This window comes from Dromiciops gliroides, chromosome 2 (genome assembly GCF_019393635.1).
Source record: "Dromiciops gliroides isolate mDroGli1 chromosome 2, mDroGli1.pri, whole genome shotgun sequence".
Classification (NCBI taxonomy): Eukaryota; Metazoa; Chordata; class Mammalia; order Microbiotheria; family Microbiotheriidae; genus Dromiciops; species Dromiciops gliroides.
This window is the reverse complement of record NC_057862.1, coordinates 639086198-639098736: the sequence shown is the minus strand read 5'-3', so window position 1 is coordinate 639098736 and position 12539 is coordinate 639086198. Positions and strand designations below refer to the sequence as shown.

Below are 12539 nucleotides of genomic sequence, written 5' to 3'. Positions count from 1 at the left end.
ATTGGAACTCAGGTACTCCTGAATTCAGGGCCGGTGCCTTATCCACTGCGCCACCTAGCTGCCCCTCTCATTAATTATTAACCAATAAGAGTTGGCTGGCATCCTCAGGAACACCTACCTTTCCAAGAGCATATAAACTGTGAGCCCAACTCTGTGAGGGGTCTTAGGTCTAAGAGTGATGGCCAAATGACCATCCTTTTATTAATAGACATGCTGGCATTATTAATAAAATTATTAAATTACCCAGAAATTGTCTCTTGAACTTTGTAAACATCACAAACTAGAGGAGACATGGTGCTGGTGGAGTAATCGATCACTCAGCTCCCAGCTTTTGCATCTCTGGCCTTTGATGCTGTAATTGAGGTCCCTTCAGAGTCGACATCTTGGTTCTGATGCCCTTATCCTTAGGGAGTTGGGAGTAAAGGTTGTTACCTAAACTCAAGGTAACTAGCTAAATTACTAAGAAACATTTTTATTTATAGTTTTGAGTTTCAAATTTTATAGTTCCTTCCCTCCTTTTCCTCCCCACTCCCTGAGGCGGTAAGCAATCAGATGTGGGTTACACATGTGCAGTTCTGGCTAAATTATTGACCCCTCCCCATTTGGTATATCTTTCCCTGCTCTTTGGGACCTCTCACCATCTCAATCACCATTTGATTCCTTTCTATATCCAGATGATTTGGGGATCAAAATCTCCAGGAAAGGGTTTGTTTTGTTTTGTTTTGTTTTTTACTTAATAGCATTTTTTTTCCTAATTACATGTAAAGATAGCTTTCAACATTCATTTTTATAAGATTTTGAATTCCAAATTTCTCTCCCTCCCCCCTCCAAGACAGCAAGCAATCTGGCATATATTATATAGTACTGTCACGTTAAACATATTTCCACATTAGTCATGTTGTGAAAGAAAAATCAGAAGAAAAGGGAAAAATCATAACAGAAAAAACAACCCCCAAAAAGGTGAAAATAATAGTATTCCTCAGTCTTCATCCAGACTCCACAGTTCTTTTTCTGGATGTGAGCATTTTCCATTATGAGTCCTTTGGAGTTGTCTTGGATCATTGTATTGCTGAGAAGAACTAAATCCATCAAAGTTGATCATTACACAATGTTACTGTTACTGTGGACAATGTTCTCCTGGTTCTGCTCACTTCACTCAGCGTCAGCTCATGGAAGCAAGAGGGTTTATTCTGACTCATCTCTGAATTCTGACAATTTAATTCACTTCATGGGTCACTAGGTAAGAGGACACAAAGATTCCCAAATCTGGCAGTCTACCCTCAGAAGCTTACATTCTAGTAGGAGTTTATAGAATCTAGAGCTGTAAGGAACCTGAAAAGTCATATTCTGACTTCTAATAGTTTTCCCCAGGCCCCAGAGAAGGCACGGTATGAGCAAAGCATAGAAGACATTCTGCCCTGTGTGTCCTGTGTAAATACTATTTTCCCCGCAGTGGTTATTGAAATATACCTGTAGTTACTGACATTTCTTTAACATGGAAAGATGTGGGAGACACATGAGCAGGCGTTTCCATTCCCCATATAGCATGCCAAGACCCACTAAGGTTCCCCATCCTTGCCACCTACTTAGAGACTATTTTAATAAATACTAGCGTTTATGTAGTTCTTTATGGCTCTCAAAGTACTTTACAGATGTTATCTCATTTGGTCCTCACAACAGCCCTGTGTGGTGGGTGCCATTATCATCATTGTTTACGGAAGAGGAAAGTGAGGCTTATAGAGATTAAGTGGTCATACAGTTAGTAAGTATCTGAGGCAGAATTTAAACTCAGGTCTTTCTGACTTCAGGCCCACAAAGTTGCCCCTAAGATTGGGTTAGACAGCAAGACTAGTATCCAGAGGGGCAGCTAGGTGGCGCAGTGGATAGAGCATTGGCCCTGGAGTCAGGATGACTTGAGTTCAAATCCGGCCTCAGACACTTGACACTTACTAGCTGTGTGACTCAGGGCAAGTCACTTAACCCCAATTGCCTCACCAAAAAAGGAAAAAGAAAAAAAAAAGACTGGTTTCCAGAGATCCTAGGATCTAAAGTAAGAAAGGACCTCAGAGGCCATGAGTCTAACCCCTTCACAAGAACTGGGCTTTGAATGAGAAAACAGAAAGGGGAAAAACCCTGGATCCTCCTCCCCGCATATTAATAACTGGTTATTAATAGTCATTTGTCTCACACTTCATTTTTCACATAAGGAAACTAACGCTCAGAGATGTACAATAACATGACCAAGATCACACAGTAGAAGGCATCTGAGATCAAATTTAAACCCAGTTCCCTCTGCCTTTGGATTCCATGATCTTTCTGTTGTGCTTTCACTGCCTTAGCAAAGGAGAAGGTCAGTGAGGCAGGAACAGCCAGAAAGGGCTTTTTTTTTTTTTTCGGGGGGGGGGGGGGTAAGCCTTGAAGGATGAATAGAGAGCTTCTGTAGAAACAAGGTAGGTCTCACACCTCCCTTTTCCTACCACTATCCCTTCTCTCCTCTCTGCTGGTTCTGTGCCACTCCTACCCTGCCTGGCAAACTCACTGTCCCTCCCCACTGTCAGTGGCCAAGCATGCCAGTGTTGTGCCCAGAACTCACAGACTCCAAATGGCAAACTCCAAATCTGGAAGGGTTTGTCTAGAGCAACCCCATTTCACAGATGAGGAAACTGAGGCCCCCAGAAGGGTCAACGACTTGCTCAAGTTTGCACAATGGATAAGGAACAAAACAGTGGAAACTTCAGCTTGGGTTTCCCAACTCAAGGTTCGATGCTCTGTCCCCCGCCCCTGATGACTCCATGGACCGTTCCAAGTGCTTAAGGTCCCTGCCTCAGGGGTCTCAAATAGCTTGTTGTAGCCAAGCCCCTGACTCGCTGTCTTGGGGGAGCCAGGAGCACAGCCATAGCCACCTGAGCAGCCTCTTCCCCTAAGGAGAGGCAGGTGTCCAGCAGGGCCCGGATTCGGGCAGTCAGCGTGGGGGCCGAGCAGATCGCCTCGTAGTTGGGCCGAGACAGAGCCTGGCAGGAACGTAGAGCATCCAGGGCTGCATTTAGATGACCCTCAGTGACTCTCCTCAAGATAAACTCCCGATGACTGTTTAGAAGTATCTGGAGAGCTGGGAGGTGGCCAGGCCCTAAGGAAGAGAGGGGAATGGGGTGAACAAAGGATTCTGGGAAGATGGCGCTCAGGCCCAACCCCCGGTGGCTCTTCGGCTTTCCCCTCCCCTGCAATGCTCACCTGTTCCTGTGGACTTGAGGGGCCTTTCAGTGGGAGAGCTGTGTCCAAGAGGTTCCAGGCCTGGGGACCTATGGCCAGGCCCCCTTCTGCTTCCTTGGAAATGGGTCATCTCAGACTGAGAGAGCTAAACAGTGAGGCAGCCTAGGGAAAGCCTAGAGAGACAAGGGAAAAGGAGAGAAAGGTGAGAAAATGCTGTGCAGGGAAGAGTTGGTGGGGAGCCAGGGTAGAACGAATGAGCGAACAAGCATTTATTAAGTTTTTTCTGTGTCGTTGATTATCCTTTGTTCTGGGGGTGATGTCATGACTTGCACTGAACTGGATTGAAGCGAGGGAGGGCTGTGCAAGGTCACCAACCTCACTCTCCTCCAGAGCCAACTGGGTCCAGTGGCAAGATATACATCAGGATGACTAGAGATGGCCCCAGATGTTTAAGGCACTTGGGGTTAAGTGACTTATCCAGAATCGCACAGCTAGTAAGTATCTGAGGTGAAATTTGAACTCAGGCCCTTCTGACTCCAGAGACTGTAAGTCTGATGTCAAAGCCTGTGACCCTGGGAGTAGAGCTCCAAGACAGAAAGGTCCACATCATCAATCATCATCCACCATCTGTCATCATCTTCTCCTTCTTCTTCTTCGCCAATAAGGGTTAAGTGACTCACCCAGGGTCACACAGCTAATGAGTGTCAAGTGTCTGCCCCCCATATCTTCTTTAAAGTTATTCTCACTGATCAAACCACATCTGTTTCTTAAGTTGTACTGAACCATCCAGTGTTCTCAGGGGCTTTGGTGTCAAGAACTTTCTTTTCTGGGGGCAGCTAGGTGACACAGTAGATAAAGTACCAGGCCTGGATTCAGGAGGACCTGAGTTCAAATCCGGCTTCAGACGCTTGACACTTACTAGCTGCGTGACCCTGGGCAAGTCACTTAACCCTCATTGCCCCGCCAAAAAAAAGAGAACAACTTTCTCTTCCAAGTCTTCAGAATCCATGGCTTAAGTTCAGAATAACAACAACATATACATATGTGTGTGTATATATACATATACACACATACACATATAGATATAGATATACAAGTATAGCTATAAAATAGCATATATTATATAAAATATATTTCACAAGATATAAAATATTTATAAAAGATATGATATATATATATATATAATAAATAGTGCTGAACTGAGGAAAGAGGAGAGTTAACTGTTTTCAACCAAATCATAGAGTTAAATGACGTCTTTGTAGTAGATAAACTTCCTCTTCTTTTGTCCACTTCCTTTCTGGATACCCTGATTCCAAGGACTTTGAGTGATTCCAATCCTTACTATGCACCATGGAATAGGAAGTCATGAATATTATGTTTATCACATATTAAAAATTTCCTCTGCCTTTGGCATTACTCTCAACAAACATTTCTTGGGAAATTCCATACAACATTCAGTACCACAAGATATCAGCCAGTTCAGTCTGATTTCTAAAAGATAGCTATCTGTTACACACAATTTTTTCCCTGATGCTTAGTTTTATTTATATGTAACCAGTAGTTGTATCTTACATTTTTATCATTTTAAATAGCTATAAAATTAAATTACATATTATCTTGCAAATAATTTCTACTTTTTCCTTCTTAAACACACACACACACACACACACACACACACACACACACCCCAGAATCTATGGCTTCTCTTTGTGATTTCACAAAGAACGCACTTTGCTGAGGAGACTGGGGATTCAGGATGTGCTATGGCAGAGGCCATGTTTTCTCTCCACAAGGATTTCACCCTTGAGGGATGACTCCAGGTGGAGAAGACTGGAGCAATGGAATCGAGAAGAAAGATGAAACATAGAACCTGCCTTTTCCCAATATATTTGGGGGGAGGGGAAACAGTATTAAGGTTCCCAGACTCATGCAGGACACCCAAGTAGGGTGCCAGAGAATTTCTTTTTTTCTTTTTTTTTGCGGGGCAATGGGGGTTAAGTGACTTGCCCAGGGTCACACAGCTAGTAAGTGTTAAGTGTCTGAGGCCGGATTTGAACTCAGATCCTCCTGAATCCAGGGCCGGTGCTTTAACCACTGAGCCACCTAGCTGCCCCCAGAGAATTTCAGAAACAAGCAGAGTGGAAGATGAGAAAGATCATAGGGAGAGCTCTATACTAGTCTGCCTCTCTCTCGATTTCTCTTCATCTCTGTCTCACATAGCATGTTTCTCATGTTTTGTGTGCTGTAGTAACCTGTGCTGGAGGTTTAACCAGAGCTCTCACCAAGAATTCTGGCATCTGTAGCAAATTCAGTGTTTGGGGTGGGGGAGGAAAGCTCAGTTGGGGATACCTCCAAATATACCTTTGGCCAGTGGGCACCAGAATCTCTGATGATCCCAGATGATCCTTATGAAATTATGAAAGATGGGGCAGCTAGGTGGCGCAGTGGATAGAGCACAGGCCCCAGATTCAGGAGGACCTGAGTTCAAATTCCACCTCAGACACTTGACACTTACTAGAGACCCTGGGCAAGTCACTTAACCCCAATTGCCTCACCAAAAAACAAAAACAAATGAAAATATGACAGAGATGGCATAGGTCTTCAGGCCTGGCGCAACCAATAGCCTTCTTACCTTCAACCTTTAATCCATGGGAGGAGGTGTAAGGGGGGGAGGGCAGATGTAGGTAGGTGAGGTACAAGAAGGGAAAGCAGGCCATGGGAGTGGGTATCCACCTATAACAGCCAAGTGGAAGACTATGAGGCAAGGCATAGGTGGGTGGGCCACAGCTGCTTCCTCTTGGAATATCAGCAACCTGTTACCTTGAGTCAAATCCCCAGCTGCCCTGCCCTGGTTTTAGTTCTAGTTTATACTCTGAAGATAAAAATGAAATGGGAATATATTTGGGAATGGGGATGGCAGAGGAATGAATGAAGGAAAAGAAAGAGCAAAAGATGAAGCTACCATGTGGTGTTTTCAAAGAGAAGTAGTTTCCAGTTGAAATTAGAAAAGTACAGACATATATAAGCCATTAACCCCCGACTCATGAAGAGAGGACATGAGGCATCCCATCTTCAGCTAATGGAGAAATGGAGAGCAAGGAAGTGACCTCATGATACAGATGCATCTTGGCTGCAGAAGAGGGATCATTATGATCCCTCTTGATTCCCCCAGAAGAGAAAGAAAAGAAATATTCGGGGTGGGGGTGGGGGTATGTGAGTAAGGGAGTATTCCCGGGCTACCCTCTGGCTCCAGACTTACTGTAAATGGCTAGGGTGGAGGGAGAAGACAGCATGGTCCATCATCATCCTCAGCCCACACCGATGTCCTATCCTTAAACCCTCTGCCCCTGTTCTCAGTGATTGAACAGCTAAGTTCTCTTCTCCACTCCCAAACAGTCTCCTTGTCAGAGAGGGAGGAGGATAGGGAGATGCGCTCCCATGGGATGGATGTTTTAGGAAGACTGAAGCAAGGGGCAGCTAGGTGGCACAGTGGATAAAGCACTGGCCCTGGATCCAGGAGGACCTGAGTTCAAATCCGGCATCAGACACTTGACACTTACTAGCTGTGTGACCCTGGGCAAGTCACTTAACCCTCATTGCACTGGGGAGAAAAAAAAAAAGACTGAAGGAGCCAATGAGCTTTCTGTGAATCCATACAGAGCCATCCTCAAGTGACCCTTCCGCCACAGTGACCTCCAGTCTCCTCTAATCAGCATCCTGAGCTTCCTTCAGAGTTCTGTTCTCGAGCCCCACCTCCCTATAGAAGTTATTTCCTCCTGTCCCCTGCCTCCATCTCCATCTGCTAATGCTCCTGACTGGGTCTATGAATAAGGATGTCTAAAGTAGCAATTCCAGTAGGCGTGTGTGTGTGTGTGTGTGTGTGTGTGTGTGTGTGTCCTTAAATGTAGCTTTTCATTCCAAGAGCTTAAAAGCAATAGGAATCACCATCCTTTTCTTTTTTCTTTTTCTTTTTCTTTTTTTTTTTTGGCTGGGCAATGAGGCTTAAGTGACTTACCCAGGGCCACACAGCTAGTAAGTGTCAAGTGTCTGCGGCTGAATTTGAACTCAGGTCCTCCTAAATCCAGGGCCGATGCTTTATCCACTGTGCCACCTAGTTGCTGCCCACCATCCTTTTTAAAACAACCTTGCTTAATAAAACCTTGGAAATGCTGAGGAAGGGGTGGAGAATAGTGGGAAAAATACACTGAATTGAGAGCCAGGAGATCTGGGTTCTAATCCAAGCTCTGCCAACTTCCTTACTGTGTGACCTCAGAAAAGTCATCTCTCACTGTGCCTCGGTTTCTTCCTGTCAGATGAGGGGGACTTACCTTTCTTAACCTTCTTTGTGTGTCCTGGACCCTTTTGCCAGTCTGGTGAAGTCTCCGGACCCCTTCTCAGAATCCTATTTTTAAGTGCAAAAATAAAATAAAATATATAGGACTATAAAGGAAAGCAATTACATTGAAAGTGAGTTATTAAAATTTTTTTGGGGGTGGGGGGCAAGGCGATGAGGGTTAAGTAACTTGCCCAGGGTCACACAGCTAGTAAGTGTCAAATGTCTGAGGCTGGATTGGAACTCAGGTCCTCCTGAATCCAGGGCCGGTGCTTTATCCACTGTGCCACCTAGCTGCCCCTATTAAAATATTTTTGAAAAACAAGTTCATGGTTAAGAAGCCCTACACTAGGGGCAGCTAGATGGTGCAGTGGATAGAGCACCGGCCCTGGAGTCAGGAGGACCTGAGTTCAAATCCGGCCTCAGACACTTAGCACTTACTAGCTGTGTGACCCTGGGCAAGTCACTTAACCCCAATTGCCTCACTAAAAAAAAAAAAAAAAAAAAGAAGCCCTACACTAGAAGATGTCTAGGGGACCTTCTTGTCCTAAAGTTTATATATATATATATATATAATAAAATAAAAAATAAAGTTTATATATCACCTCATCAAGAAACCACAGAATAGTCAGCCCCAGGGATGTGCTAGAGCCAACTCATAATGGCTTGGGAGAGCAGATTGTTAAATTTTCAGTGTGAGAATTTAGACCTCAGAAATAGGCAAATACTACAAATTAGGACTTGATTTTCTGTTATGTTTACTGTCTGGACTGAAGAAAGTGATGGAGAAAATATTAATGATGCAGATTTAACTTTAAAATGTGTCATGCATACATTTTTTTCCCAGAGAGCCAGGTGTTAAACATTTGCCAGCACACCCCTGCCCCAGTCACAGGTTACTTTTACCCTATAAAACTTAGAGCCAGACAAAAAGAACCGCCAAGTCCTATCTATCTGTCATAGATTCACAGAGCATTAGTACTGACAGACACTTTCACGCATAGGATGTCAAAGCTGGAGGGGGACTATTTAGTCCAATAACTTCATTTTACAAATTAGATAAATGAGTCTCAGAGAGGGAAAGCGACTTGCCTGACATCACACAGCTAGTTAGTGACAGAGCAGGAATTCATGCACATTCCTAGACTCCAGGTTCAATTGCTCTTTCTGCTATACCACACTGCTAGTTCAACACTCAGAATTAGGAGAAGGGTTTTAATGAGGAGGAATCTGACACCCTGATTGTGGCAGCTGGTGGAACAGTAAATAGAGAGCTGGGCCTGGAGTCAGGGAGTCCTGAGTTCAAATTCTGTCTTATTAGCTGTGTGACCCTGAGCAAGTCATTTAACCTCTGTTTGCCTCAGTTTCCTCAACTATAAAATGGGGATAATAAAAGCACCTACCTCCCAGGATTGTTATAAGGGTCAAATGAGATAATGTTTCCAAAAGTGCACAGTGCCTGGTATATTATAGGCACTATATAAATGCTTATTCCTTTCTCCTTATAGAAGTATTAAGTGACAGCACTCCAAGTCAGTGCTCTCTCCACTACACCTCAACTCAATACAGTATTATCTTCCTTGAAAGGAGGTAGACAGGGGCAGCTAGGTGGCCCAGTGGATAAAGCACTGGCCCTAGATTCAGGAGGACCTGAGTTCAAATTGGGCCTTAGTCACTTGACACTTACTAGCTGTGTGACCCTGGGCAAGTCACTTAACCCTCATTGCCCCCCCCCACACACACACACAAAAGGAGGTAGACCCAGAAAATTGGCATGGATAACAAAAGATGGAAATGGTCAGTGTTGGAGTAGTTGTGGAAAGACAGGCACATTAATACACTCTCGGTAGAGCTATAAATTGATCCCACCATTCCAGAAGGCAATTTAGAATTATGTTAAAGAAATGGACTAAAATATCCATTTCCTCTGACAAGGACAAGGAGATCCTGCTTCCAGACTATGCCCCAAGGTGGTCCAAGATAGAAAGAGAGGCATACCCCTAAAATATTTATGGCCGAACCTTCTGTAGTGGCAAAAACTGAAAACAAAGAGGATGCCCATCCATTGGAGCATGGCTAACCAATCTGTGGTGACATAAATAGAATGGGATATTGCTATGCCCTATTTTCCAATGAATATGAAGAACACAGAGAAGACTTATTTGAATGGAGGCCAAGTGAAGTACAAAAGCTAGGAACACAATAAATACAACACTTACAACACAAATGGCAAGAACAACAACAACAAAAACCAAAATTGTGTAATCGTAATGATAAAGCTTAGACCCAAAGAAGAGAGAAGAAAATGTAGCTGCTCCCCTCTTTTGCAGAGGTGGGGGACTACGGGTGTGGAACATTGCATATGCTGTCAATCTCAGCTGATTTGAGGGTTAGTTTTACATTTGAACTGCTTTCTTCCCTTTCTTTTTTATACATTGTTATAAGAGGGTTCTCTGGGGAGAGAGGGGAAAGGATATTAAAAGCAAGATATCAGTATTTTTTTTAAAGACAGGGATTAGAGTTAGTGATAGAAAAGAAGGGTGGGGAGGGGAGAATGCATCACGAGTGTTTCCTTCAAAGAAAGAACCTAGAGTTCTGAGGATGGGGGACCCAAGAATAAATGATCAATCCCGACCTCACCTCTCTCCCAACCAGAGAAGGCAACAGACTCACCTTCTTGTATGAGTAGAGACAGGGGATCTGATCAGATCAGCACCGGAAGGAGCTGGAGAAGGAGTGGGGAGTTAAGAGTGGGAGTCCAAACCCGCTTTCAGATCCCATGACTGGGGACTATGACTCATTTCCCTTGAAGGGGCCAGTTTCTTCAGGGGTGGAGCCAAAACACAGGAAGGGAAAGTGTGATCCCCGCAGACTGTTATTGGAAGGGTCTGATACTCACCTAAACCCCCGGAGCCCCCCACATCTCAAGGAGCTCTCCCGGATGGGAGCCCTTTGCCCACTCCAAAGCTACAAAGCAAAGGCATTATTGTAGCCTGTGAGGCAGCCAGAGGGAGCTTGCAGCCCTCGCTCCCCCTTCAGCTCATCAGACAGACAAACTCTGCCCAAGGGTGGCATCCCTGATGTGCCCGTGGTTGGTTTCCCATGCCTCTCTCTGTTTGCCCCTTACTAAAACCAACCACTGAGAAAGGACGGGAAAACAGAGGATCCCACAGATTTCACCTGCCCCATTCTGCATGGTCACTGAGGACTCAGCTTCCCACTGAAGCCCCTTTTGTGCCATTGGAGGAGAGGCCCTCACTCTTCCCCAGCAAGAACCTATAGGAGATATCTCCGCCTCCCCCTCCCCACTCCATCTTGCCTGAGAACTCAGTTTCCATTTCCTCCTATGGCTCCCAGTCTTTGAGAGGAAGGAGAAGCACCGGGAAGGGAGATCATTCCAGAACCAATAAACCAAATCCCGTGAATGGGGGTGGACAGGTGGGGTAGAGAATAAATAAACTTGGACTGGGCTGGTCCTCCTCTCCTCCTCCACCCATCCTGCTGGTCCTTTCAGTCAAAGGCCGGAGCCCAGAGGGAGGTAAACACAACTGGGAAATCCCCAAGACAATCGCTGGGCAGCCTAGCTGGGGGAGTGTCAGATTACTGCATAGGGATCTTGACTGTTCCCATTTTAGCCAGGAGCTGGGGGTAGGGGGCCACCAGGGTGAGAATCAAATGAACTGTCCTGACAGTCCATGATCCCACAAGACACCAGCCTAAGGCCACTCACTAAGAGGAAGCAACTCTTTTCTGAGTGTGTCTTTGATTCTCTGAAAATACTTCAGGGGGAATTTCCCAAGGAGGCTCCAGGAAGCAGATGAGGTAGAAGGGTCAACTTAATGATCTTGGCCACAGTGGCTCCGCCTGCTTGGGACTCTGACTTCAGCACTCCTCATCCCATCTCTCATCCAAGGATATAGGAGAAAGGGCAGAGGGAGGGGAACCCACACCCAGCAGCTGATTGTCTGAGATTGCTGTGTCTCAGATTCACTATACGTTCCCCAACACAGAAACAGAAATTGGTTAGGGAAGTGCTTGGTGTTCCAAGAATGATAGTTTCCTCACTCTTCCCCAGCCCTCTGGGTATAATGGAAAGAATGTCTAGTGTAGGAGTTCTTAACCTGGGATCCCTGAACTTCTGGGTTTTAAAAAAAATAAAAATTGTATTTTAAAATAGTTGTTTTTAGTGGATAAAGCACTGGCCCTGAATTCAGGAGGACCTGAGTTCAAATCAGGGCTCAGACATTTGACACTTACTAGCTGTGTGATCCTGGGCAAGTCACTTAATCCCCATTGCCCCGCAAAAAAAAAACAAAAACAAAACACAAAAAAATAGTTACTTTTGCTCTCTTTGTGGTGGCAGAGAATTGGAAATCGATGGAATGTCCATCAACTGGGGAATGGCTGAACAAATTGTGGTATATGAATACAATGGAATACTATTATGCTGTAAGAAATGATGAGCAGGCTGAGTGAAGTGAGCAGGACCAGGAGAACGCTGTACACAGTAACAGCAACATTGTGTGATGATCAACTGTGATAGACTTGACTCTTCTCAGCAGTGAGATGATCCAAGACAATTTCAAAGAACTCATGATAGAAAATGTTCTCCACATACAGAAAAAAGAACTGTGGATTCTGAATGCAGATTGAACCATACTGTTTCTACTTTTTTCTTGGTGTTTTTTTTTCTTTTCTGAGGTTTTCCCCTTTTGTTCTGATTCTTCTTTCACAACATGACTAATGTTTAATGTGATTGTACATATATAACCTATATCAGATTGCCTTTTGTCTTGGGGAGGGAGGAGGGAAGAGAGGGAGGGAGAAAAATTTGGAACTAAAAATCTTATGAAAACAAATGTTCAGGGGCAGCTAAGTGGTGCAGTGGATAAAGCACCGGCCCTAGATTCAGGAGGACCTGAGTTCAAATTCGACCTCAGACACTTGACACTTACTAGCTGTATGACCCTGGGCAAGTCACTTAACCCCAATTGCC

General features: G+C 44.7%; 1 long non-coding RNA gene across 1 annotated transcript; it reads right to left on the bottom strand.

Annotated features, from left to right (window-relative positions):
* Positions 1–747: 747 nt before the first annotated feature.
* LOC122742049 lies at positions 748–10717 on the bottom strand. The gene is made up of 4 exons (XR_006354896.1): positions 10217–10717; positions 7539–7612; positions 3232–3383; positions 748–3127 (listed from the first exon to the last, which is right to left on the bottom strand). It is a non-coding gene; the product is annotated as an uncharacterized LOC122742049 (long non-coding RNA).
* Positions 10718–12539: the final 1822 nt, after the last annotated feature.